Here is a 26,191-nt window from a genome sequence, read left to right as displayed (position 1 = left end):
ATGGAGTAAGAGTCTTCAATGACCAAATTCTCTTCATGATATGACCCGATCGAAAACTTTTTCCAACCATTAAAGGAAGGAAGATCTAAGATCTGATATATAAGCTCCTTTAAACTTCAATAATAAGAAAAAATGGATCAGTAGAAAAAATATGCCTTGATTGCGAAACATACGCTTATGGACAGCCTAACAAGTGTTTCGTGCAGCCAAGGTCCGCGAGGGATACTTGAAACTACCAACAAGATCGGACATGATACCAAAAGAAGAAGAACATAAGTATATAATGTATATTATATATTAATTTTCATATGTCCAAATTTTAGAAAAAATAAATATATGAGAAATTGACTTACAAGCTACACGAGATGTACAACTATTTTGTATTATCAAAACTGCATTATACAGAAAAGTCGCGAGAAAAATCTACAACCATGTTAGGATGCTGTTAATATAAAAAAGAAGGAATATGAAATATGCATATGGGCTTAAATGGAAACTGATTATAGAATACCGTTTCAGAATACCGTGATTTCATTGAGAGTATACACATAGTTGCTCTTTTCGGGTGGTTATCGCCCAAATGCGATACCCAAGTATGAACCGGAGTCGGCAATTTCATATTCCAACTGCGCAGCCCATTCAATGTTATTAAAATTGAATCTACCAGATTAAAATGTTACGGCTGTACGGATCGCCCGTCGAATATTAAGACGCTCCGAAACGATTTTTTGTAACAATCGCCCGAATGACGATCCAGGGTGTCCGTTTCGGCGTCGGATTATCCGCGCAAAGCGGATTATCGTATAAATTTATTTAAATTAAGCATAAACCACTCTCGGAAAATCAGAGGCCTAAACTGATTATGCGGCCGGCGGCCGTCCATCATCGTGGGGCCCCCGGGAGGATTGCGCAGAGGACCTCCGCCCCCGTGTCCATCATACACACACAGCCCGTGGAGAACAATCGGCGCTGTAGCAAGCCTAATTCAATTTTCTTGTTTCGCTAAGCTACCACGTTCGACGAAGTAGCCTGCTCGGCTGAACACTTGATAGCGATACTCAATCTTTTCGTTCGATGCAAATGTTCGAAAGCAGTTTTAAGAGGAGAATTTGATTAATAAACTATAACAAAGCATCAGATTTTGAAAAAAGAGTCCAAATAAAATGCAAAATATAAATATCAATAAGAATAACCATACATGTAGTGTTTCTTATTTCTCAGTGATTTCTCAAATTTCTAAAAACATTAAAAAATATTTAATATACTCTATGAATTAATATTATTACAGTGCATTTCTGTGAATATGAAAAATTTTCTACTGATTTAATTTACAACAATTTGAGGCAATATTTACCATGTAAATTATATCACGGTTAATAAATAAAATATAAACGAACGCAAAGAATGATAAAATATTTAATAAAATATACGAGTAAGTAATTATATATTACGTTATTTGATTATTATATAAGATATTATTATAATTTTGACTAGAATATTTAATGGATGTTTAATTAACGGTCACTTTTAATCACATGATATTTTCCCTTCTATTTTGAAAAAAAATACAACATATAATTTATTAAAGCATATATAAACACAGTGACTCTTTTTTAAATCATCCGGCTAACGAATCCTTTTCAAATGCTTAATAATGTAATAATTTTATAGTGATTGATTCTTACATCCTTTTTTGTTAAAAAAAGGATGTAAGAATGTTTGCTAATCGTAATTCTAAGAGTAGGTCATAAAAATATTTGTCAAATAATGTTTTCGAAGAGTTAATCAGAAATACGCAGCTATCAATTTAGCGGATTTTAACAATTATTTGTTTATAAAATTAAAGCGATTGTAAACCAATTGAAAATATTTGTATAAATTTAAAATTGAAAAAAAACTGTTTATGAGATTTTTCAAGAATTCTATGAAATGAAAAATTATTACTTTGGATTTTTTTGAGAAATTCTCGATTTGAAACAATGCATACAGACATACAATGTTCTCGGCGATAGCTATGAGGAGCTGCAAAAATATGTGGGATGGTGCTAATTTTGTTTTAGGGTGCACTATATTTTTCTATTAATGAAATAACGTATTGGGAAAACCTATCAAGTCATGCTGGTCAGATTTATAACAACAAATAAAATAAATATGTATCGTGTTATTCTATCTTTGTTACAAAAAAAGTGCAAAATTGTTGTACACTATAATAATTAGTTTATAGCATTACTTATTGAATTTGCCGACAATTTAGTTTAGTGTAATTATTCGAAAGAGACCAGTAGCGAGCGCTATTTGAGCACCAATCGCTCTCCCAGCCGGTTAATTCAATTTTTGTCTGCCACTTGTTTGCCTAATTTGATTAAGGACTTCTGCGAAGCATGACGCTGCAAGATTACTGTCTAATTACAAATCAAATACTTTTAAGAATAACCACTTCACTTTCGATGTTAAACAACTTGAAGATTTTTTTATTCAATATTTTTTAGGACATAAAGTGCTATTTATTAGTAAGTTTATATACGTTTCTGTTCACGTAATATTCAGCTGGACCAAACCATTCGTTAATATATAAATTGTATGTAATGAATGAACAATATGTCAGAAATAAAAATGAAAATAATTTAAATAGATAGATATTCGAAAATAAATTTTTGGAGTTTGTGGATGAGTTAAGGCAAGCGCATGTAAAGACCACTACCATGTAAATTTCAATAACCAGCTAGATATTAATTATTTTATATAAGATTAAATTAGATAAGGGAAAAGGAAAAATATCAATTTATTAGTAAACCATTTTTGATAAAATTCGTACGACTAATTATAGGTTATTATTTTTTGCCAAATAAAAAACATGTATTCAAGAGCTGGTGGATAAACATGACAAGGAGCTGACCATCGAATAACTAGTAAAAATGCATCGAGAGCAACAGCACAGTGTTAAAAAGGAAATCTTGTCTGAAAAAGAAGAGAAAGAGGTTGAGAACCCCTCACTGCAGATGAAATTATGGATATCTGTAAAATGTGGAAAATAGCTCAAAATATCACCCGAGTAAGGCTGTAGCAGTGCAAGCCATGAATCTATTCAATAACAATGAAATGTCACATTTTCGGAAAATCCTCAAAAGGAGATAAAAGAAGTGTCATTAGATAGGTTTTTAGTTAAAGTTCCAAAAAAAGAAAAAATATTGTATTGAGCTATCAGTGATTCTTACATAAATAATTAATAAATTGGATTATTTTAAATTAATTTTAATAATTGAAATATACGTGAATTTTAAATTAATCATTTAAGTTTTGCTTTGATTTACGAGTGTTTTGAAATACGAGCATGTTGCTGGAACAAATTATACTCGTAAACCGAAGTTTCACTGTATACGATTTTGCATATAAATTGCATCCAGCATTAGTGCTGAAGAAATGTATACATATAATTAATTAAATTTATGACGTACTAGCTGTCGGTACCTCACTATCGTGAGGTACCGAAAGCTAGCGAGTGTGCGTATACCGGACCCTCAACTTTTTGGGTTTTAAATATAATTTTTGCTTCGTTCTGATTTTTTTAAATATTTAAAAAAAAATTAATGGTTCAAATTGGACATTATTATTTAGGATTTTCAATAATAGACAAAATGGTTTAATTTATAAAAAAACTACTAACATTTTCAATTCATTTGAAAATAGGTTTACAACTTGACTAAATATTTCCAGAAGAAAACATTTTATATTATTTATTAAATTTGAAACGTTAAATTTTATCGTTATATTTGAAACTTAGATATTTAATGATAAATCTAAATATTGCATATCATTTATAAATAGGTTTAGAACTTAGCTAGATAATAATAAATTTAAAATTGTACAGTGAAATCTCAATACAGCGAAGCTTACGGAACCAATGAATAAATTGCATATAACACAATTTTATCATAAATTTAAATCTTAGTAATAAGAACTTTTTTTAGTTACACCATAAGTTGATTTATAATTTAAAAAAGTTGTTTATATGTTTTATGTGTAAATATAAAAGCCAATTAGAAAGAAATAATAAACTGAAAATATCAAGCACTTAATCTGTTACTTTAGACCAAAAGTGCGCTTTAAAAATAATAATAATTTTGAGACCTTTGTCAATTTTTATTAAAAAATATTTATATTTATATATTTTTTAAAGTAAATGATTTATCTGCGCAGCATTATTAATTTTAATAATTAATAAGTGCAAAAAAATTTCACATTATTTAAAATTAATAATAAACTAAACATATTTAAAATCTATAATAAATTAAGAATATTTAAAATCCATAATAAAATAAAAAATATTTTTAAGGTTGAAAAAATATTTTGAATAAATCTTGAAAATTTATTCTAAAACTTTATAATTTAAAAAATATTTAAATAAGTTAAAAAAATTAAATTAGTTATAAAATATTTTACAATTTTGTGTAGTTTCCTTTCAAAGGGGTCAGTAAGAGAGATTTTTGCAACACTATGTGTTTAGTAGTTGGTTGGTAATGAATAGTACTTATTTTGAAATTTTCCCCCTTTTTTTTAAAATGTTTTTTCAAGCGAAATTTTAAAAATTCTTCAAAAACTATTAATTTAAATTGTCAACGTTCGCCAAAATTCAAGTACATATTTTTTTTTGTTAAGAGAAGCTAATAAAAATCCACATTATTTATATTATATTTTAAATACCGTATAAACTAAAAATATTTAAAAAAATATTTTTTTTAGAATTTGATGATTTTTAAACATATATTGATAAGTGTTTTACAATTTAAATCGTTAAAATCAATTTCGTAGTTCGTTCTTAAGCGCGCGGTGATATCCCGATCATGTATCGGGATATCCCCTCAGTTGCTTACATTTGACAGTTCTGTCATCAGTCAAGCGCGCGCCGGGATACAGCTTAGTGCGATTCAATAAACAGTAAAATATGTTAATTAAACAAAGCATTTTTCATACAAAGTGTCAATTGAAGATGATTTAAAGTGTATAACATAATTAAAACTATAAATTATGAGTGTGCCAGTAAGTGTTTGGTTATATGAATAATATGTCACGGTTATTCTAACAAAATTACCATTGACTTTCCAGGATCTAATATTAAAAGACAAACAGCGGTGATTGGACAATTAAAGGTATACATACCAAAATTAATTAAACAAAGTAACATTTTACCCACTATATAGTATCGTTTACAGTTAATTTTCAGAAGTAATGATAGATCTAATAACATTTACTTATGGCAAACAATTAATATATGACATATTGCGACTATTTTGAAGAAGATGAAGATATGTCAATCTATGTGTTTAATCCTCTACAGTATCTTCCGTCAATTTTGTTCTTCGCTTGTCGTTTAAATTTAATTTATGGATTATATTAGTAGTAATAATGTGTTCAATGCTTAACTCTTGATAAAGGTGTTTTTAATTATTTTTCAGAAGCAATGAGGGAGCAATTTGATGACTTATATGGCCACAACGTAGAATTGGTATATATAAACAAAGAGTGAATCTTCTCATGTTGAAGTCACTGTCAGCAAGTATTATCTTTTTGTAAAGAACATACTATATAAGTTTGATGTAACTGAATATCTTGAATTTGACTATTCCGAAAGAGGAATGAAGGCAAAGAACAAAAATTGAACATATTTTGCCACATCGGAATTAAAAATAACCCACTCTTAGATATTTTGGCTATCGATTATTCCAGGTTTGCGATCACATATATATAATCATTGTAAATTGTCGTTTATTAGATAACATCCAAGGAACTACACATTTATAAGCTGTCCGTTGGTTGATATGTCCGACAGCGCCGATTTGATCGACATTAACTTTCAATCCTCATACATACTAAGGATATATTACACGTTCACGTTTAAAATTGTGCATTAAATCGGAATCAATGATAATGTTTATGTAATATAAAAGGAGAAATTCACTTTTGGGCCCCGGAGCCCGGCGACGGGAATTCAAAATTTGAATATTTCATTACGAAGATTGTTTTATGATTGTTTATCTAATTTAATCAATGTATTATTCTAACCCTCAACACATTATGTATATATTTAATTTTCATAGTCATAACACACCTAGTTAAGTTGCAATCCGATTATTAAAAAAGGAAAAACTCACTTTTCGGCCTCGGAGCCCGTCGCCAGGAATTCAAAATTTGAAGATTTCATTACGAAGATTGTTTATCTAGTTTAATCAATGTATTCTTCTAATCCTCAACACATTATGTATATATTTAAGTTAACATAGTTATAACACACCTAGTTAATTTGCAATCCGATTATTTATATTCAGTCAAATGACGAATTAATGAAAATTATTGTCGCGTAGCAAAATTTTATTATTAAATAAAAGCGTTGTCACGGTACTGTCTATTTTAATTCGAATGCTTATTTTTCATTGGTCCAAACTATTTGAATATTTGAATGCTTATTTTTGATTGGTCGAAACAACAGAACGCATTGCCCGCGGCTCAAAAATCAATCGGAGCAAATTCAATTTTTATTTTTATTATAATTTATTATTATAATTCCTTTGTTTACGTGTATTGTTACACACCGTTCATACAAAGCGATACGATTTACAGAGTAGAGGAATGAACGGAGAATGTTTCATTTAAAGTTATGCGCGTCCGGAAGCGACGGCTTAGAACAATTATATATAAGATTACTAGTTTTATAGTATTAATTTTACACAACGACGACGTATTTCATTTAACGGTCGTTTTTACGTGTTATATTTAGTTTTTATCGTTACCGAGGCGTGTAAGGGCCCGACGCGGGTCTTGCGCACCCCAACCCATCACGTGTGTGTTTTTTATCTTCGTCGTGGTTCTCGGGGACCTAATTACGGTGAAAGACAAGGGACGCGCTCGTGCCGGCCACCCCGCACAGTAGTGCCACAATAAAAAGGAATAATTTAAGCTAAAAACGTAAAGCGGCCAGTTTTCTATTATCGGTTTTATGGCTTACTTTTTGCGCAGCGAGCCCCAATCCACACACGGCGTTTTATGTCTAATTTATATGGCCATATGCTTAATTCATTAGGATGTGCTGACCACATTCGGCCGATGGCCGTAAAAGCCAAGAATCGCACTAAAATTTACGACTGGGGACAGACAATTGGCGAATAGGTCTTCCGGGGCGATCCGGGACCGCTGACCAATTAGAGCAACGTTATTGAATTCCGGCACCGACGGTATCTATTTATGAGAGTTTGACTTATTCATTGGTGATACGGTAGCCCCTTGATCCCTATTGACCCTATCGGGTGTTTTGTATGGATGTTAACGCATTAGCGACTGTTTTATAGCAGCACAAACAATGGTGGCTTAAAACAATAACAATCAATGTTAAAAAGAGCAAATGTATATATAATGTATTTTAATTTAAATTTATTTTTTTGATGTTTTAAATGTACAATTGGTTCATAATAATATTTCCCGAGAAATCTAATCTCGGGAATCTAGAGTAATTAAAAAAAAAATTGAAGGAAAATTTAAAAAAAATGCGAGAAGTAAAATTAAGATATTTTCCAAAAATTAAAAAAGCATATTAAAAAGCACAAAAAAGTAAATTACATAATTAACCAAAATAAAAATTAACACATTTTAAATATTACAGATAGTCTAGGGATAAGTCGCTCAAATATAATCAAATTTTTTTACAACAACGAGAATTTTGCTTTTAATTGAAGTGGGCTGTATCCAACATCCAACAACTTTTGCAGATTTGTTTTGTTTCTTGTACTTTCATATTTTTGTAATTTGTTTTGTAGCTTTTTGGGCAGATCTGGCGTTTTATTTCCAATTTTTATTGCATTGATAGCATCGGCCAATCTATTTAGATCACGAATTTGGCCATTATCTTCTTTGCATGAATATTCACATTGAATTTCATTTTCAATTCTATCGCATTCAACGTCTTCATCGAATAACTGATTAAAAATCTCGCTAGAAATTTTATTAAAAACACAAGATCTTGTTTTATTCGTTCGCTAACGCGGAATTTTAAACCCTCCAGCAACTGCCTTGAAATATTATCATTTTTACATAAATAAAAACTTCAAAAAGATTTGCATCACGTCTACCCAACGCTTCAGCCGCTAGTTTAATTGGCTTAAGTGCATTGCAAATATTCATTAGGTTGTTTTTATTTTTCCCCGGTAAACAATTAATAAAAAATAATCCACTAGTAAATATATTTTTTCGAGTTTATTAAGTTTTATAACCACGCAAAAAAAATATATCATCCATTACAATAGTATATTTTTTCTAACATTCATACATGTTTAAAATTTATTATTTTTTCCTGATCTAAAATATATTATCTGACAAATCGCTCACCTAAAACGGTTGAACCGTCTGCACAATTCTCTTTTCGCCTCGTTCAGATAAAGCCCCTATCTATCGAGATACATCTGGCTGAAATTGTTATAACTTTTCATTCACCGTCCTCACACGATGAAACATAACACCATGAGACACCTGTGATTATTATCAATCTTTGGATTATTTCAACGTTGTATTTTTTACTGTACCCTAAATTTTAATTCCATATTTCATATATCATTAACCGATTAGACATTTCAGTATATTTTAAGATATATTTGCTACATCTATATTAGACGTCAATATCTTAATTAATGCCATTTTCTTCAAATGTGTTTAGATTCTGTTCACTTCAAGAATCAGAATACATGTTTATTTCAGATATGTTTTGGAGAAATAAGACATTATACCATTAATTCTATATTGATGTTACATTTATAAATAAGTATTTTTAATGATTTTTCAATTGCACGTCTCTTAAAAAAACTTGAATCATCTTCAAACCATTTTAAAAATAATGATAAATATCCTTTTGCCTAACCTAACCCCGATCAGACCACTCCTTAAAATGGACGGCATTCTTATGCGACAAAAATAATTTATTCTGCTATTCCATGTATCGTGATTGACGCGCGACATTATCAAATATATACACACATGTAGCATATAATATTATTAAAATGTAAATTAGGCTGAATTTAGAACCACACGCTAGCGTATTATCAACACTCTCCGACGATTTTATTGTACATATAATAATGATATTATATTTAATGCAAAGTTTTAATTAACAAAATCACCACATGAAAATGGTGACGCTTCACCGCCATCTCCTGCCAAGCCAACGGCAATTTCTCCGTCGTCACATTTTAACATTTGTAATATTTTATCTAGTCGGAATATATATGTACATACGAGGTGTGATCAAAAAATACGGTGAATAATTATATTATGAACAAAGTAATACGCTTAGATCAAATTTGAATTAATCTCCTTCAAAGTACTCTCCTTGGGTAGTGATGCACTTATTTATTTTATTTTTATTTTTTATTTTATTAAGTTATTTAGCTTAATAGCTAATCTTTACATCTAACAAATTTAGTAAACATATATAAAAATATATAAAAAATACATAACAGAAAGAAAAAATGAATATATACAATAATAAAGTCTTAATATTATAATTTATTTCTATATGTACGAAGGTGTTTTTTTATTCCATTTATGAAACCCGTTATATTTTTGCTGTTTCGGATTTCTCTTGGAAGACTATTATATAAATCAAAACCTCCGTACATAATTCCCCTAGCCGTACTCGTTTTCTTATACTTAATTTTCTTTAAATTTTCTCTATTTCTAGTATTATATTTATGTACATCTTTATTTCTTATTAAATACTTATTAAAATATTTTGGTAATATATTATTTTCTAACTTATATATAAATACTAAAACATTCATACTCAATATTTCTTGAACATTCAACCATTCTAATCTATCAATCATACTTATCCAAACGTTGATTCCATAATTGGAAGTATTTCTGGAAGGCTTCTTTCGGAAGGGCCTTCATCGTGGCCCTCTCAATGTCGGGAATTTCGGCAAAACGTTTTCCTTTTAGTACTGTTTTTATTTTTGAGAAGAACCAGAAGTTGCATGGTGCTAAATCCAGAGAGCAAGGTGAATGTAGACAGACAGGAACCTTTTTTTTTGGTTCAGAAGCGAGATGTGGCACGGCGCGTTGTCGTGATGAGGGAGGAAGCCATTGGCCCATTTTTCTGGTCTCTTTCTCCGTACATCGTTTCGCAAACGTTGCAGTACGCCTTTGTAATATTCAGAGTTTACTTGGAACGAACTCTGATCGCACTATGCCCTTACTATCGAAGAAAACAATTAGCATGAAGCTGACATTCGACTTTGACTCGCCACTCGTTTTCTATTGGAAATTCTGCATTTTCATCTCAGTGTCATAGCCATACACCGAATTCTGATCTCCAGTTATAATTTTGACCATTAAGTCCAGATCTGCATCAAGAAGATCTTTCAATTCCGTGCAAACTGACACAGGATTTTCCTTATGTTCGTCAGTCAAAATTCTGGTAACAAGTTTCGCACTCACTCGTCTCATTTGCAAATTATCTGTTAAACTGCTTTGCATTGTCCCGTACGAGATGTTTAGTTCTTTGGTAAGCTCCTGAATAGTCAATCGCTTGGTTAAACGAACCATTTTTTGAACCTTTTTGCACGTTTTCGTCTTTTTTTGAAGTCGAAGGACATCCCGACCGTTCCTCGTCTTCAACCGACTCATTTCCGTTTTTAAATCGCTCATTCACTTGTAAACAGTCTACATAATTACCACATTATCGCCATATACTGATTTTAATATTTCATGAGCTTCTTTGGCACTTTTTTGCAAATTTAAACAAAAATTAATGTTAACGCGTTGTTCGAAATCTATGATGCGCAACAGACAAGGTAAACACTACCTCACTCTTCCGGCTCTGGAAGCTAGCTAACAAGTCACAACTTGTTTAAAATTGACACTGACTATCTCAACGGATCAGGCTATCAGACGTTTTACTTAAAAATATTGTAGCGTCAGCAGTTGCTGCTATAAAAATTTATTTACCGAATTTATTGATTTATGCAATTAAATAAATGTGATTTTCTAGGGCAACTGTTTTTCATATAATATTATGTGGGAAGATTAATAATTAAATTTAAGTATAATACAATAATTTAGTAGTAAAAAACGTCGATTAAACAATTTCACAGATGATGCCAGTTGCAGCATGCTCATTTCACTCAACTGACTCGACGAATCGAGATAGAAAAATCTAACAGTTATTCAGTTGAGTTATATTAATTCCAAAATCCAAGTAACTAAATTATGCTGCTGAGGTATTCTATTCATACAAAACCACAATAGTGTGCAGTTGGTTGTGAAAATATTGAATATGTATGTAATTTAGGCAACGATCCTGGATGCACACAAGCGAATGTGTTCATTCCCGAAATTGCATTGATTCTTAGCGATTTGCCTTTTCGCTTGAAACGGCTTCTATATTTGCTAAGAGATAAATATTAGACAACAAAAAAAGTACGATGTAACTAGGAATAAAAGAACAATAGGATAGTATACATATAATTCACAAAATAGCAATTCCTTTGTTTGCGTTAAGGATTAAATAAATAACAATATTTAAATTTATATTAAAAAAGTGTTGAATTAATATTAAAATAACAGTGAGATTAAATGAGAAACGTTTAAAGCATTTCATTATTAACTATCGATTTTTTCGCTACAAGAAAAAATATTTTACGCACAGTTAGGCAAAAATAAACCCAAAAGTTTGAAATCTGCTAATTCAAATTACATATATTCGACGATATAAATATATTTTTACACTTATCTAATTATACAACAAGCTATGACATCGTGATGTCAGATGTTATCTATTCAATCTATATTTTTTAGCACAAGGAAGGGATTTTTAATTTCATTAACATTCTGAAACTCGATTCGCATTAATGACAGAGGGAAAAAAGCTTTGAAATTGCACACGCCGAGATCAATGCAATGCAGAGCGTACTATGTGAAGAGCTGGAACAGCTAGAAAGAGAATTTGATTCGTGCAAATTCGCTCAGAGTAATTTAACAACCAGCGCGGAAATGCTGGAGCTTTGACACATAAACCGATTTTATAAGCTTCGGTTAATGTGCGGTCTTCATCTCCGAAGACACTGTTTAAAAATAACTATTTTGGCGTGTATATTTAACGGAACGTGTTTATCAATTCAATCTTATATTATAGTTAGGATCTTCATAAATACATAAATCGCTTCTAGCTTGCATTAAAAATCAATGCTGTAACTAGAATCTTTAAGTAGCCGTAATATGCACAAAACACAGAACTATTGGAGCTGATAAAAAAATATATTTAATATTATTTTGAAATTCAATAATATGGAAATATTCGTGTCATGCGCAATTCATAATCTAAAATGATAGTGTCACAAGCAGCATATATAATGCAATGTAAGAAATAATCAACTTGTTTGTTACTGTGCCGATATAATCTAATTTTTTCTCGCTCTCACGAACACGTTATAAAAGTCTATTAAATTGTCATTTAATTTTCTTTTTGCTACAATGTGGTCATCTAAGACCAATGCAATAAAATCGCTATGCTTACTTTAACAAAACAAATCATATTACCTATTTGTACTCTTTCTGTGTATAATAATTATCTATGATATATAAAACGAACAAATAATGCATTGCAAGAACTATGAGAAACAGATATCAATGAAAATTTTTTGGCAACAAAAAATGGATATTATATATGGAGATTATTAGATCTCCTAAGAAACGAAAATGTAGAGTTGACTAAATTAAAATAGATTGGTTCAAATATGATTGGTTGGATCAGATATGATGATTTATATATAAGGCCGTCGATATATCTTTAATAATTTATTAACAATATGATTGACTTTCGAAGTCCAAATTAAGTCACGATAAATTTGATGCATATATTTTTTTAAATATAAATTAAAATATACACATATATAACAAGTAAATGCACATATAATTTTGAGCTTCTCTTACCTTTTTAAGTAGCTTTTATAATTAAACAAATACATTTATGTATATATATGTATCAAAGAACGAACCTGAAACAAAAAAAAAAATATTTTATTTACATCCTTCAACTAAAATCATATAAAAAAATAAATAATAAATTATAACGTCTTAATAACATAAATAATATTCAATTCAAGGTCCACCTTCTTTTTATTAAAATATGCCTCTATGTTTGATAAATAACCTATTATAACATAACACATACGTACATAATTTCAATTTGAACAATAAATTGTTGTACAACAATAGATTTTTTTATCGCAGTGACGGCATTAAATACTATTATTATTTTATTCATTCAGGAAATATCGCGTCAAGATTTTTTTTTCATTCAATGATAAATTTCCATACCGTATTTTCAAAACGATAAATTAAAAGAAAATGTTCCTAAAATTAAAACAAGAAACAAATTACATCATTATAAAGATATTAATCCAATAGGGCGTTTTTCGCCGCGAGTACTGCTAGTTTATCATAAATTTTATATAATGGCCCATTCCGAATTGAAAACGAAAAAAAAAACAAATTTAAGGCTGTTTGAAATTATGCGTCAAATTAATAAAAGTATATATTATAATAACATAAAATAGTCAATTTTCTCTCGAGTCACTTTTTATCCGTCCATCTGGTAAGAAACTAACCGACACGCAACGATCCACACAAAAGGTGAATAATAGACCTTTCCCACACTTAAGACAGTAATGAACGGTGTAAACATTTACTTGACCATAAACAATCACGGTTTAGATAACTTTATAATTAATAAGTAGAATAAGGAATAAGAGTGTCAAACTTAACTGACGGGAAATATTTCACAAAGTTTAAGCAAAAAATATTTTAATAAAATAGCTATTGAATATTATCAAAGCTTTCATAGCAATAAATAATCATTAACACTTCCAGTACAACCACCGGGCGTAAAACGTCTTTCTCTTGAAAGGTAGCTAATTAATCACTCGCTATTATACACGAAATTTAATAAACAGTCACTGTTTAAAAGCGAAATGACGAAGAGTGTTCGAATATAATATTTACATACCAGTAAGTTCGAAAGTATCGTAGAGATGTGATACGCAAAAATATGTGTATATACATTATACATCAAATATAATTTTATTTAAACATACCTTTTACTATTCTCATGTTTAATTATTGTTATTATTAAATTTACTGTCGCGCAAATCTTATTTAAATTTTTGGTTAAAGCTTGTTGGATGAAACAATTCAGATTTACTATAATAATAAACCAATTGCACAAAGTTTCTCACAAAAACTCAGTTTTCATGTCTCATATATATATATATATATATATACACACACACAATATAACCTAATTAACAATGTTCAGTTAAGTCAGTGTGTGATACTGGTTCACAAAATTAAACTCGTATTTGCGGAGTACCACTTCGCAGTCCCCTAAACTTGTATGCAAAAAACTTTGAATAGAGAGAACAAGTCCTCTATGAAATTCATACATCTCAACTCTAGAGTTCACGCTCGAAAATTTCATATTAAATTTAATAAAAAGATATGTTTTCCAAATTGGCTCTTAAAGAGCCTTTATACGATTTAAGGGATGAACATTTTTTTAAATAATAATTATAATATTTCTATGAATTTGGGAACTAGCTATAAAAAAAAGAATTAAATTATGATAATTAATTACTTCACCGAATGTTTGATGTAGATTTTTCAATTTAATGGCTTAACTCAATATATTACATTTAATTATTATTTAAAAAAAATTGAAGCAGTTATTAGGAGCTCTATAAGTCAGACACTCTTGACATAACCGAATATAATTTGATAATATTTTAATAAGATTATATAATAAGAAGTGACTTGTTATAATATTTAAAATACTATATATTTTACTATATAAGGGTACTGTATAAGTTTAGCATGATTAATACTGTTCACGGAAATCTTTTATAATATTTTATTGAAATATACATAAAATGCAGTGGCCAGGATAACACAGATGCTTCTTCAGATTTTCTATTCATATAGAAGCTGCTGAAAGGAGCTTACCTTGAAGAAAGAATTTTTCACAGAAAATTCAACAAAATATTATATTGTATTATATAATATTATCGTGCATTGTAGTAATATAAAATCTTTCCAGGACTGGCAGCAATTATCAGATAGATTTATTGTGATAAGATGTGTTACGTTATTTTTTTTATTTTTTAAGCAGCCGTAATTTTAAACAATATTGGTGATCAAGCTGTATGACGAACTTTTTCAAAATATTTATTTATTTATCAAAAAATTAGATTTTTAATTTCCTTTCAAAAATCAATATATTTACACGGAAATCATTAATGAAGTTCGCGCAGCTAGTTCATTATGTATTTTTATCCTTAAATAATATTTGGAAATCGACTGCATCTTTTGTTCTTGGTATATATTTTGAAAGTAATTATTGTATCATATAATTACAATCGTTTAACTTCAAAGTTATAAAAAAAAATTAAGCTCAAAACGGTAAAAAACAACGGGATGATTTGATACATACATTGTTTTACTATTCCTATTAGTGTAAAGATAGATATGGTTAACAACGGTGGGATCAACTTATGATTTTTTCAATAACATTAGCGGTAATTAAAGTTTGATATTGTAAAATATGTTTATGCTACATTGTATTGATTATGATATCACTTAATTTTACACACGTCCATGGATACTCGCTCGTGTGAACACGATCATCCAATTATATACGCCACTAAGCGTCTCCGCAAACTTTTGCAGTTTACGCCCGTTAAGATTTAGTGCCACGTGAATATATAGTTAATGCGTTATCTTATATCAAGTAGCTTAATATAATAACGACCAATGGTCCATTTAAAAAAAAGAGCTTTTACAAATTATTGTATTGACTTAAATAAAATTCTAAAATTCTGTTTTTAATACTAAAAAAAATCAAGCTAAAATCCATATCAAAGAATAACAACTAATGGTTGCAATATTTTGTTGACATATTTTATTATTAGCTATTTTCCCTGAGTCATATCAGGTAAATATGCGTTTCGATTCTAGTAATACACAGAATATAAACATATATTATACATGTCTCCACAATGTTACTTTATATTATAATAACTAAAATATTCATATAAAGAAAAAACATTTAGTATTATTGTCATCTAAATTAAATTTGCTTAAAGATTGGGTAAAGATAATGTTCCATAAAAATATTTTTTTTTCGGTTCATTTATATTTCATCACTGTCACTGTTATTAAAATTATTTGATCTACTCTCACTGGTATACAAACGGATTTTATATACACAGGGGTTTGTTGAAGTTAATCACGATTTACTTGTAAAAAAATATTTAATTACAGATTTTCAGAAGGTCTCAAATTACTTGACCGATAGATATCAATTCGTCAAGTATAAAAACTCGTTTTTAAAACAAGATAATACGAAATCCAACGTGGATCTATTACTGTTCCTATTGTTCATTAATGACATGATAGAATAAAATAATGAATCGCTAAATTGTTATATATATATACTCTATTTGCGTTAAAACAGTCAGTTTGAGAGTCATCCATTTCATCATTATTCATAATTTAGAAAGAGTCAAGTTTATATGTTATGCTTTCGTGAAGCATTCGATTAACATGTCAAATTACAATGGTAGTAATTTTAAAAAATAATTTTTGCAAATAACGTCTTTTTCGTACCAAACTACTTGTCGAGCATGTCTTCCATTGCTCTAATTATGAATTTTCGCCATTTTCTTGGGAATACGTTCGTGAAGAAAACATGTTTATGATTATGCAATTACGCAGGCGTGCGTTCTTTTCTGTTGCTTTTCACTAGTTGCTTTTACCTGTGCCGCAGCAACGTGGGGCACCTCCAGTGCCCCGTAACGAAGTTACATTGTCCGAGTCGACCCTGTGTAATTGGACATTTGCACAGTCCTATCACGTTTGACATATTTTATAAGGCAGGATACGCTCCACTTCGTTATTTCAAAGTGGGACGTACAGGTTCTTCACGGCTTAGGATTAAATTACCATCTATCCTTTATATGTATAACCGAACCCCACTACTTGGCTTTGATTCGCGAGACTTAATTTGTTATGAAGCTCGTTTTATTGATCAAAACACTAAATGATGCATGAGTTACATACGGCTCGCAAGACTTGCTCTGCTTTAAATAAATAACAATACGGCATGCACGACACATTTTATAGTACGGAGAATATTCTAAAACTGCAAATGTCCAGAAAATATATCACCAAAGGATTTAATTTAGGCAGTGACTAATAATTCCTTTTATTAATTATGACAAATATATTGTCATCGGCGTGAATTTAAAAGCATTTTGTAAGCCTTGGTACGAGCTTTTTAATTCCAATATAATAGTTTCTTCTAATGAGTTTTATTCTCACAAATATTCTTTTAAAAACCGATTCAGAAAGAACAATATAAACTATTTTAATTATTTTTTTTGAGCCGGACCTGTTCCTTGTAACTGATATTAGACTGATGGATATGCAATGCCAGAGAATTAAGGAGTAGGATGGCGACAATCTTATGCGAGTCGGATAGTGCTGACTTTCTGGCTCTAACGGACAGCAAATAAGGACGCGATCGTGATTCTCGAATACGTTCCGGAACCTAAAACTAGAATTCCTTGAGAATAGTGATTGTCGTCGGCATATTTCAGTAGTTTGAAGAAATGCTAAAGTATGCCAAATCGTATCCAACGTTTCTAAATGAAAGGCACTTTAATACAAAAACGGAAAATAATCAAATATTCTCTTATATACTATGTATTTCAAGAACTCTTTCTATTAAGATAGAGTATTTGATTATTCGAGGACTCCAAATTATAGATCCCGATTTAAGAATGCTGCAAACTAAAATTTCATAGCGGAAACGAATAACTGACGGATCGTCAAAGTGAGATGCGTTCTTCAATAAAAAATCTGAGCATCTTGAAAGATTTATCACAAACGTCGTTTACGTGTAGAGAGATCTTTAGTATAATTTTCTAAAACCAAAATGTTCCCACCGAGATCGTAGGAATAAACTGATGGCAAACGTGATCGAGAAAATGACACAGTATGGTTGTTTTCCTTTCGTCACTAAAGGGCAAACGGTTGACGAAGCTCGTTCCCATAGAGAATCTGAATCACTCTGTAGATAGGAGTCCGAAACAGGTCGAATGAAAAGAAGAAAAGTTGAATTTGTAACTGCCAATGGATGAAATACGTTACAAACTGTCTACGATCGCTCAAATAACTCGAAAATATTTGAGGTCCAAATTTTTTTTATTAATAAACCATGACAAGCCTTGTCAAATGCCTTCTCAAAATCTGTATATATGACATATCTAGATCTTCTTTCAAAACATTTTTAATACATTGCGTTTTAAACCATTATTTTTAATCGTCACTACCAGTTTCTCCATCGAGCCTCACACTTTTGCATATTAATTTTAAGCACTAACTAACTTTAAAAAAATAGTTTTGCGAGTCAAAAAAATAAGCATTCAATCTTTACATATAAAATAATAAAAATGGTATATGAAAATATATCTGTATTTAAAAAATCATACACTGTACCTTACCCAAAATTAATTGTAGAGTTACAGGATAAAGAGACAAAAAATGGTAACGCAGAACAACACGGAGAGTGATGTATGATACAAAATTTACGAAATGACCCTTTCCCGAGCCCTTAGCGCCTATAATTATATATAATAGCCATAATAACTTATTTCAGGATGATGAGTGTAGGATTATCGTAGTTCAAGCTTGGCACAATCCTTTTTGTAACGCTTTCATAATAATCTTTATTTTTTGTAGTAAATAGCAACAACAACAAAAAACAGTATTGATTAATAATACTAATTCTTATATTTAAGAATGATTTATTGCAGACTTGATTTATATCGACTGCTCTGACCAAATTTGCTAAACTAAATTAATGTACAGTTAGAGAGGGATTAGAGTTTATTTCTGGATGGAGATGAACGACATTTTGATTTTATATATTTATATATTTATATACCAAATTTATAATATAGAACATATTTTTTCAAATTATTTAAAACCTATACTGCTCCTGTAACATTATAAATCCCCATAAATAAATAAGCGCAGTTAATAAATAAAAAGCTTATAAACCACATTTTCCTGCGGTATTTATTCGTAAGCGAGATTTATGTGTTATAAAAGAGCAAATTTCAGTTAAATAACATATATTAATTATGTTTAATATTAAACAATTTAATTACCTATATAGTATATACTGTATATTATTTAATAATAATAACAGCTTAATACGTATAAAAGATACGTGGATTTTTTATGGACGGATTGGTTTATTTTTAAATTGTTGAATAAAGTTTATTATTTTTCATCCGAAGCTTACATTTATTTATAAACATTTATATATGAAAGACTCTTTTCAATAACGTATTATGTTTATACTTGCGAATAAAAGAAGAATATAATACACGTGTATTCACATATTTTTTCACCACGTCAATAGCTTGCTAAATCGAGACATTGTCATTAATCTCCAAAAATACAAGTACATATATATGAAATGGATTTGTTGAAACAAATTTTTTTTGAGTTAATTATATGTCGCAATTCATGTTCATGAAAAAACAATTTATATAATTTAATCAAATTAATAATCACATACGATTAATTAGACATTGCTAAAAATAATTTTATATTCAGCATTAATTTCCATTAAAACATAAAAAATCTTGTTATCAACGATAGTACATATCAGTACAAAAAAATTCACTAAAAACACAATGACTCATGGCTAATGATTCTTTTCAATAAAAATGCCAAATCAAGATTTCTCATTTCTCGAGAAATTTGTACGAATATTTATTAATTTTACCTTAATTTAAATTGCAACTCACATTGCTGGCAATCTATTATATTAGACCCTTAACATACAGTTTTTAAATAAATAAATAACTAGTAGGATACAAACTACAATGTATCCGTTTTACAAACGTTTCGATTAATTATGGCATCAAATCACAAAGTCGAGTGATGACGCGCCAACACGCAGCAACTAATCGCCACCAATTATGCGGAAGCGTTTCTAGCTAACTTAGCACAAAAAGCGACTAACATTATAAGGGAAATCTTATGCCTTACAATCGACTAACTGATTAATTTGAAAATAGTTAAAATCAGAATCTTGTAATGCATTCAAAATAAACTATGTATTTATATAATTTGTAATTAGCTTAAGGAAAAATGTTTATATTGCATTATATTTAAAGCAGCATTATATTTAAAGACTCCAATCCAAATATTAAAATGTTTTTAAACTATTTTTTATTCAAATATGACTATTAGTTCATATTTGTAATGGAAAAAAGTCTAGAAATTATACATATATCTGAGTTGATAATATGCAACTGTAAACTTTCACAATGGCTGATATTGTTATTTTTATTTTTAGTCAATACGTATAATGTTTAATTTTTAATTTGTTTAAATTAATTTATTATAGTAATATTTTTTGAGGGTACCTAGTTGAAGTTGCTTTAAATAAATCCCACAGCAAAACTAACTAAATGAGTCTTTTCGGCAGCAGAAATAATTAAAATTAAATGTTGTGCTTATTGCAAATTTACAACATTAAATGCTTCATTATTTTTTTAATTAAAATACCTTAAATTGTTAAATATAAATATGTTTCTATAAACCTGTTTTCATTAATTAAATTGTTTATAGCCTTAGTTCATATTCGAATATTCAAACATTATATTACTTTTAAACGTAAAAAAATGCCCAAATTGATGAAATGCTTTATTTTGATTATTTGTACAAAGTGATTTTTAGACTTTAATATTGCTAATAATAATTTTTTAATAAATTGAAAAATATTATTTCTTAATATATTTTGCATGCAAACCTAAATATATGTTATATCTTAATATATTTTGTATGCAAAGCTATTTTATTATTTTATTTAACGTAGTGTGCGGTACAATAGAGCCGCGAACAAATTTAGTAGTTGCTTTCAATGTACATGCTGCATATAACAACATTCATCCATGAATAATGTACAAACCCACCCATTCACAAAACAAATTAAATTAGTTCATCGCAAGAGAAGCACTTTTACATGGAAATAAATATGGTTTTGTGCATGACACATTGCAGGGAAAACGTACTATCTCGTTGATACCATGAAAGCAAACGATGATATCTCTTATCTTTTGATTCCTAAAAATGCATGACAGCATTATTTATTATAGAATTTTATTGGGGCGTTGTCAGGTGTAAGCAGAATTATGATATAAACATTATTATTTAAGATAGGTAAAAATATTAACCTATATTTTATTTATTCTGAAATATTAAAATATATATTTTCCGGTTAAAAAAATAATTTGTATTTTTTATAAATAACAAACGCGTATTCATGAATATAAATGCAGTATACACTTTGATTTTGAACCAATCTTCAAAGATCTCTTTATGCATACATACAACTAATTGGTAATAATAATCAACAGGAAGATTTTTCATTTTAGTCTCTTTACCTTACCACGCGGTTTGTTCCATGTCACAAAAGGCATATTATTCTCATTTAAAAGAATTAAATTATTTCAAGCACTGATAATCCGCATGAGAGTACAATGTATACATGGTATGCAAGATGCTTGGGATTTTAATTTAAACATGATTATTATATTTAAATTCTGATAAATAGAAATATAGGAACAAGAGTTAATTAATCATACTTAGATTATCCACACTTTACTTACTTTTTAATGTATTTTTGTACTACGGTTAATATCGAGTTTTATAACCTCTGAGTCTCTCTTCCTATAACTAACATTTTTAATGAAATGATAAGCCCCCGGTTGCAGTTATTTCATGATGGCCAATTTATTGGTTATATCCGGGATATGATATTAACTAAATGCGACTATTATATGCTGTGACGTATAAATTGCAATATATTATATGTGTTTATATCAAGTTTTTCATTCGAGTCTCTTTCGGAAAATATCCGCACGGGATTAATTTATTTAGTTTGCCGTTCGGTATTTATCGATACTAATGAGCCGCCAAAGGAATTAGGGAATTCGTGGTGAAATTTCAACTGGCTGCTTTTGATCCGAATTTTCCGTAAAATCTTTCATCTCGCGCGCATATTTCTGTATACAATATATATGTAGGTAAACTTGTATGGAAAGAAAAATATTTTTTCCCTTCCAGCCCAGAACGGTTTAGCATAATTCGCGTATTTGCGTTGCGTTCGACTGGTTGTCAGCTTTCGTCGACTCATCATCGTTGATAAACTTCAGCCCTCATCATTGCTGTCAAACGCGCGCCAGAGGGTAGGTGGGTAGCTTTGAATAAAAATCACTTTAAGCTATCATACAAACTCGTATATGAAGTATAATCTGTAAAGGATTGATATTCAAAGTTTTATGCGCGCGGAAAAGGGTGCTATCGCTCAATAGAGAATTTTCCATACCTTTACGATCGACGGGGTACGTTAAAAAAGGTTCAGGTTTGAGTTATGCCTACATAATATTTTAATATAATATATTATACGCTATTCGCTGAAACCATTGAAAATACAGAAAAATGTAGGGGAATTTTGCTTTATATGTATACATTAAACTATCACTGCAAGAAAAAGCAAGCTATTTCAAAAATTACTTAATATGAAAAATAACATATGAGAATATACTATGTATTATTAACTAAACACCTAATTTTGGTACAAAAAAATTATTTAAAACATTCGTAAATGCGCAATGAAGACGTGCAAATGTAACGTAAAAACTGGCCATTTGATTAAAATAAATTGGATTGGGTTTCTATAGATTTTCTTAATCTCACGGATGAATAATAAAAATAAAATCGAGTTAAATTGTGGATGTTGACTATATTGATTGTTTGATTTCAGTCTGGTGTCCCACATCTTACATAGTTGGAGTGATTATGTTTAGCCCATTGCAATACATTAAGAATATTAAATTATAAAAAAAATATATGTAACATGTTTTTAATTATTTTGGTTTTAGAAATTTCGGCAAAATTTTTCTAAAGATAAAAAATAGCGTTTACACTGTCAATAATGACTAGTCATATTTAAAAGATCATATAATACAATGGCTAATTTGAAAATAATTTAATAACCAGAAATCACTTAAAAAGTGAAATTTTAGTATTATTCAACCTAATTTTTATTTATTTATTTATTAAACTAAGCCTGACAGATTAGCCTAATGCGTCACGATGGTCTTAATAAAAAAATAAATAATAAATTGTAGGCACTCTCGAAATGAAGATACTAGCAAACAGCAATGTATAGTACCAGTATTCCTTCCAAATTCCATCCAGTATGCTGCGGAGTAGGGTATCATAAAAAAGGACGCATTTCTCAAGATAATACTTAGCATCTTTATAGATTTAATGTGAATCTCTCCAATGTGCAGGCTAAGAATGAAATTGTATGACGTTTTATGATACTGAGAGCCGATCATGAATTAAGATCCTTCTGTAGGTCAATGGAATACAAAACTAACAGCACTCTCTCGAAAATCTTTAAGCCTTCCAAATATAATAAAAAAAATTGAACGACTCATAACCGTTTTTATGTCATTAATAAACGATAGAAACAGCAATGGACCCATGTTGGATCCTTGCGGTACTCCAGTAGAAGTATTATATCGATCTGAAAATGAGTTTTCATACTTGACGAACTGATATTTATCGATCAAGTAATTTTAAAATTACTTCGTGAGATATTAAAAAATCCAAAATTAGATATTTTATATTTTAAATACGCTTTTTAAAAATCTGTGTATTTTTCGTTTACTTAGAATTAGTACACTAAGCTTGAAAATTTAACTAGAACATATGTTTTGTGTTACCAGAAAATCCTGAAAGAAGCGCAATATGTGCGGATGCGTGCAACACTGCACGTCTGGGACTCGTGCGACATGTAAATGTAAGAATTTTAATCTAATTATGGTCATAATTGGATACAGTATAGAAAACTCTAATGATGATGATTGTCAACGTCTTAAATTGGACGTGACACCCGAAACAGAAAAACATGTTTTAATGTATGATTTTCCGTGAATCACTGCCGCGAATTACAATTACCATTGTACCAAAATCCGATTATACAAACACGCATTCATTCAACTTCACCACGACCTTTATCTAAGTGCACATTAAGCTCACAAAGGGTGATACTTTTACTGTGTCATGACAATCGCTCTGTCGCACGCTCCTCGCCACAGGTGCAGTGTGTAGTCGTTCCTCTCAGTCGTTAGAGGCGGCGAAAAATATTGTCATATAACGGCCATTTTGTAACCAAACAATGCCTTTATTGACATCCGGCGTATTTCTGATGGCCGTTGTCGTTGCTACGTGACGCAGCGTTTCGTCCCAGCTCCGGCCCTTAGGGGTGCTTCTCTTTTCACATGATAATGCGCCGGCCGCATTACACACCAGCCACACGTACGGCCCAACGAATTTCGTGTACGATTGTTACAACCACACTTATTTATGCAAACAACGTACTTCTTACTAGGTACACACCCACATCGAACAAATATGAAAAAAACATCAACGCCCAGATTCATACGGTGAACTACAATGCATTCCACGTGTGTACCATATACACAGAATAATTAAAACGTTTAATATAATTAATAGGTTCTGATGCGGCTCTAAAGCTCGCACATTTTTTTTAATATGAAATGTGGGAATTTCTTGTCACGTACTACTTATTTGCAAATCGTCACACGTCAACGATGGCGTGCTTTTTTAATAATAAACATTTCGTTTAGAAGTCCCAGCACATTATTTTTCGTCTCTTTAAAATGAATAGTATGGGTTGAGAAAATATATTACGTTACAGTAGAGTTAGTACTTGTATAATATTTTTATTTCAGCATCAATGTTGAGCAGTTCGGATCAAAATCGGAAGAAAACTCAAGAAGTTATTGTACAATTTTAACGTGTTTCAAAAAGTCACAGTTTTCCTATATATGAAGTTAAAGTTTATACACCAACTATACAATAAAAGGCAACTGAATGTTGTTTTATTTGTTTCAATCAATGCAACAATTATTAAATCATGTTTTTAAACGGTGCAATGTAAATAAGTTTCATTAAACTTGTTTAACCATATATGTACATTTAATACATGTCAGTAATATCCAGAAAAATAGGAAACTTATTGCTGAAAATCAATTGTAAAATATTTAAAACTTTCACACTGCGATCAAACATGCCTCAAGACAAATATCCAAAAAATGAACGCTATGAACTTACTGAGCTTTAAAGCAGTTTTCGTACAAATATTTTTTTTAAATATGCTGCATAACCAAAAACAGCAATAAAAACAGAAAAATATCATGCGCATCTAATTAAGCGATAAGGCTGAATAAGATCTGTAATGCAGACGAATATTACAATATGTGACAACAATAACAGCATTGTAATATTCAATCTATCGGTTAACGAATATAAGATACAAAACTATAAATAATATTATTTGTCAACTTGAAAGTGATGTTGTGTAAACTGTGTATGTGTACTCTTCACATACATTAGAAAAAAATTAAGCTTTACAGCACCAAATCCAAATCGCTGAGCAAGGTCACTCGCTCGCGTTATCGTGCGGAATAAAAACAGTTTTTGATAGTTAAATGATATTGATTGTAAAAAAATGATAGTCATATTAAAAACTAACAGTTAATAGATGGTGTCAATGTAAACACACCCATGATAAAACATTGTATATCAGTATGTTCGATTCAATACATGAATGTTCGATTTAGTATATGATCGATGTTTTTTATTATCAAATCTTAAATTTACAGCGTTTTATGCAATCAATAAGCTTTTAACAAGTCAAACACTATATGTTCCGACGCAGCGAGAAATTGATCGATTAGCTACGGTCGTTATGTGTCATCCAATTTGGATTGTGCTGATAACGTGCCAGATAATTCGCCGTCATCCATCTTTGGCTTGTTAAGCGAGCGACAGGTCTAATTACGCCATAGTGGCTGTGGCTCATCCGTTAAACTTTTTTATCTGAAATTTAATAAATTTGCGCTTTAAAAAAATCTAGTATCAAATATCCAATCACTACAATAGCAAGTCGGGCTCGTTCTTATGTTACAGGCTTTACACT

General features: G+C 29.9%; 1 protein-coding gene and 1 long non-coding RNA gene across 3 annotated transcripts in view; both read right to left on the bottom strand.

The window, feature by feature from the left end:
• shg (DE-cadherin) overlaps positions 1–26,191 on the bottom strand; it is a 356,238-nt gene that overhangs the window by 69,638 nt on the left and 260,409 nt on the right. The gene's annotated exons all lie outside the window — the stretch shown is intronic.
• On the bottom strand, positions 1,744–12,419 carry LOC148231967 (uncharacterized). Its single transcript, XR_015810614.1, has 3 exons — positions 9,866–12,419; positions 6,700–9,382; positions 1,744–3,458 (listed from the first exon to the last, which is right to left on the bottom strand). It is a non-coding gene; the product is annotated as an uncharacterized LOC148231967 (long non-coding RNA).

This window comes from Plectrocnemia conspersa, unplaced genomic scaffold (assembly GCF_051122295.1).
Source record: "Plectrocnemia conspersa isolate PC_06_02 unplaced genomic scaffold, ASM5112229v1 ptg000009l, whole genome shotgun sequence".
In the NCBI taxonomy this organism is placed as follows: domain Eukaryota; kingdom Metazoa; phylum Arthropoda; class Insecta; order Trichoptera; family Polycentropodidae; genus Plectrocnemia; species Plectrocnemia conspersa.
Note: the sequence above shows the minus strand (reverse complement) of the source record. Positions and strands in the feature narration are given on the sequence as shown.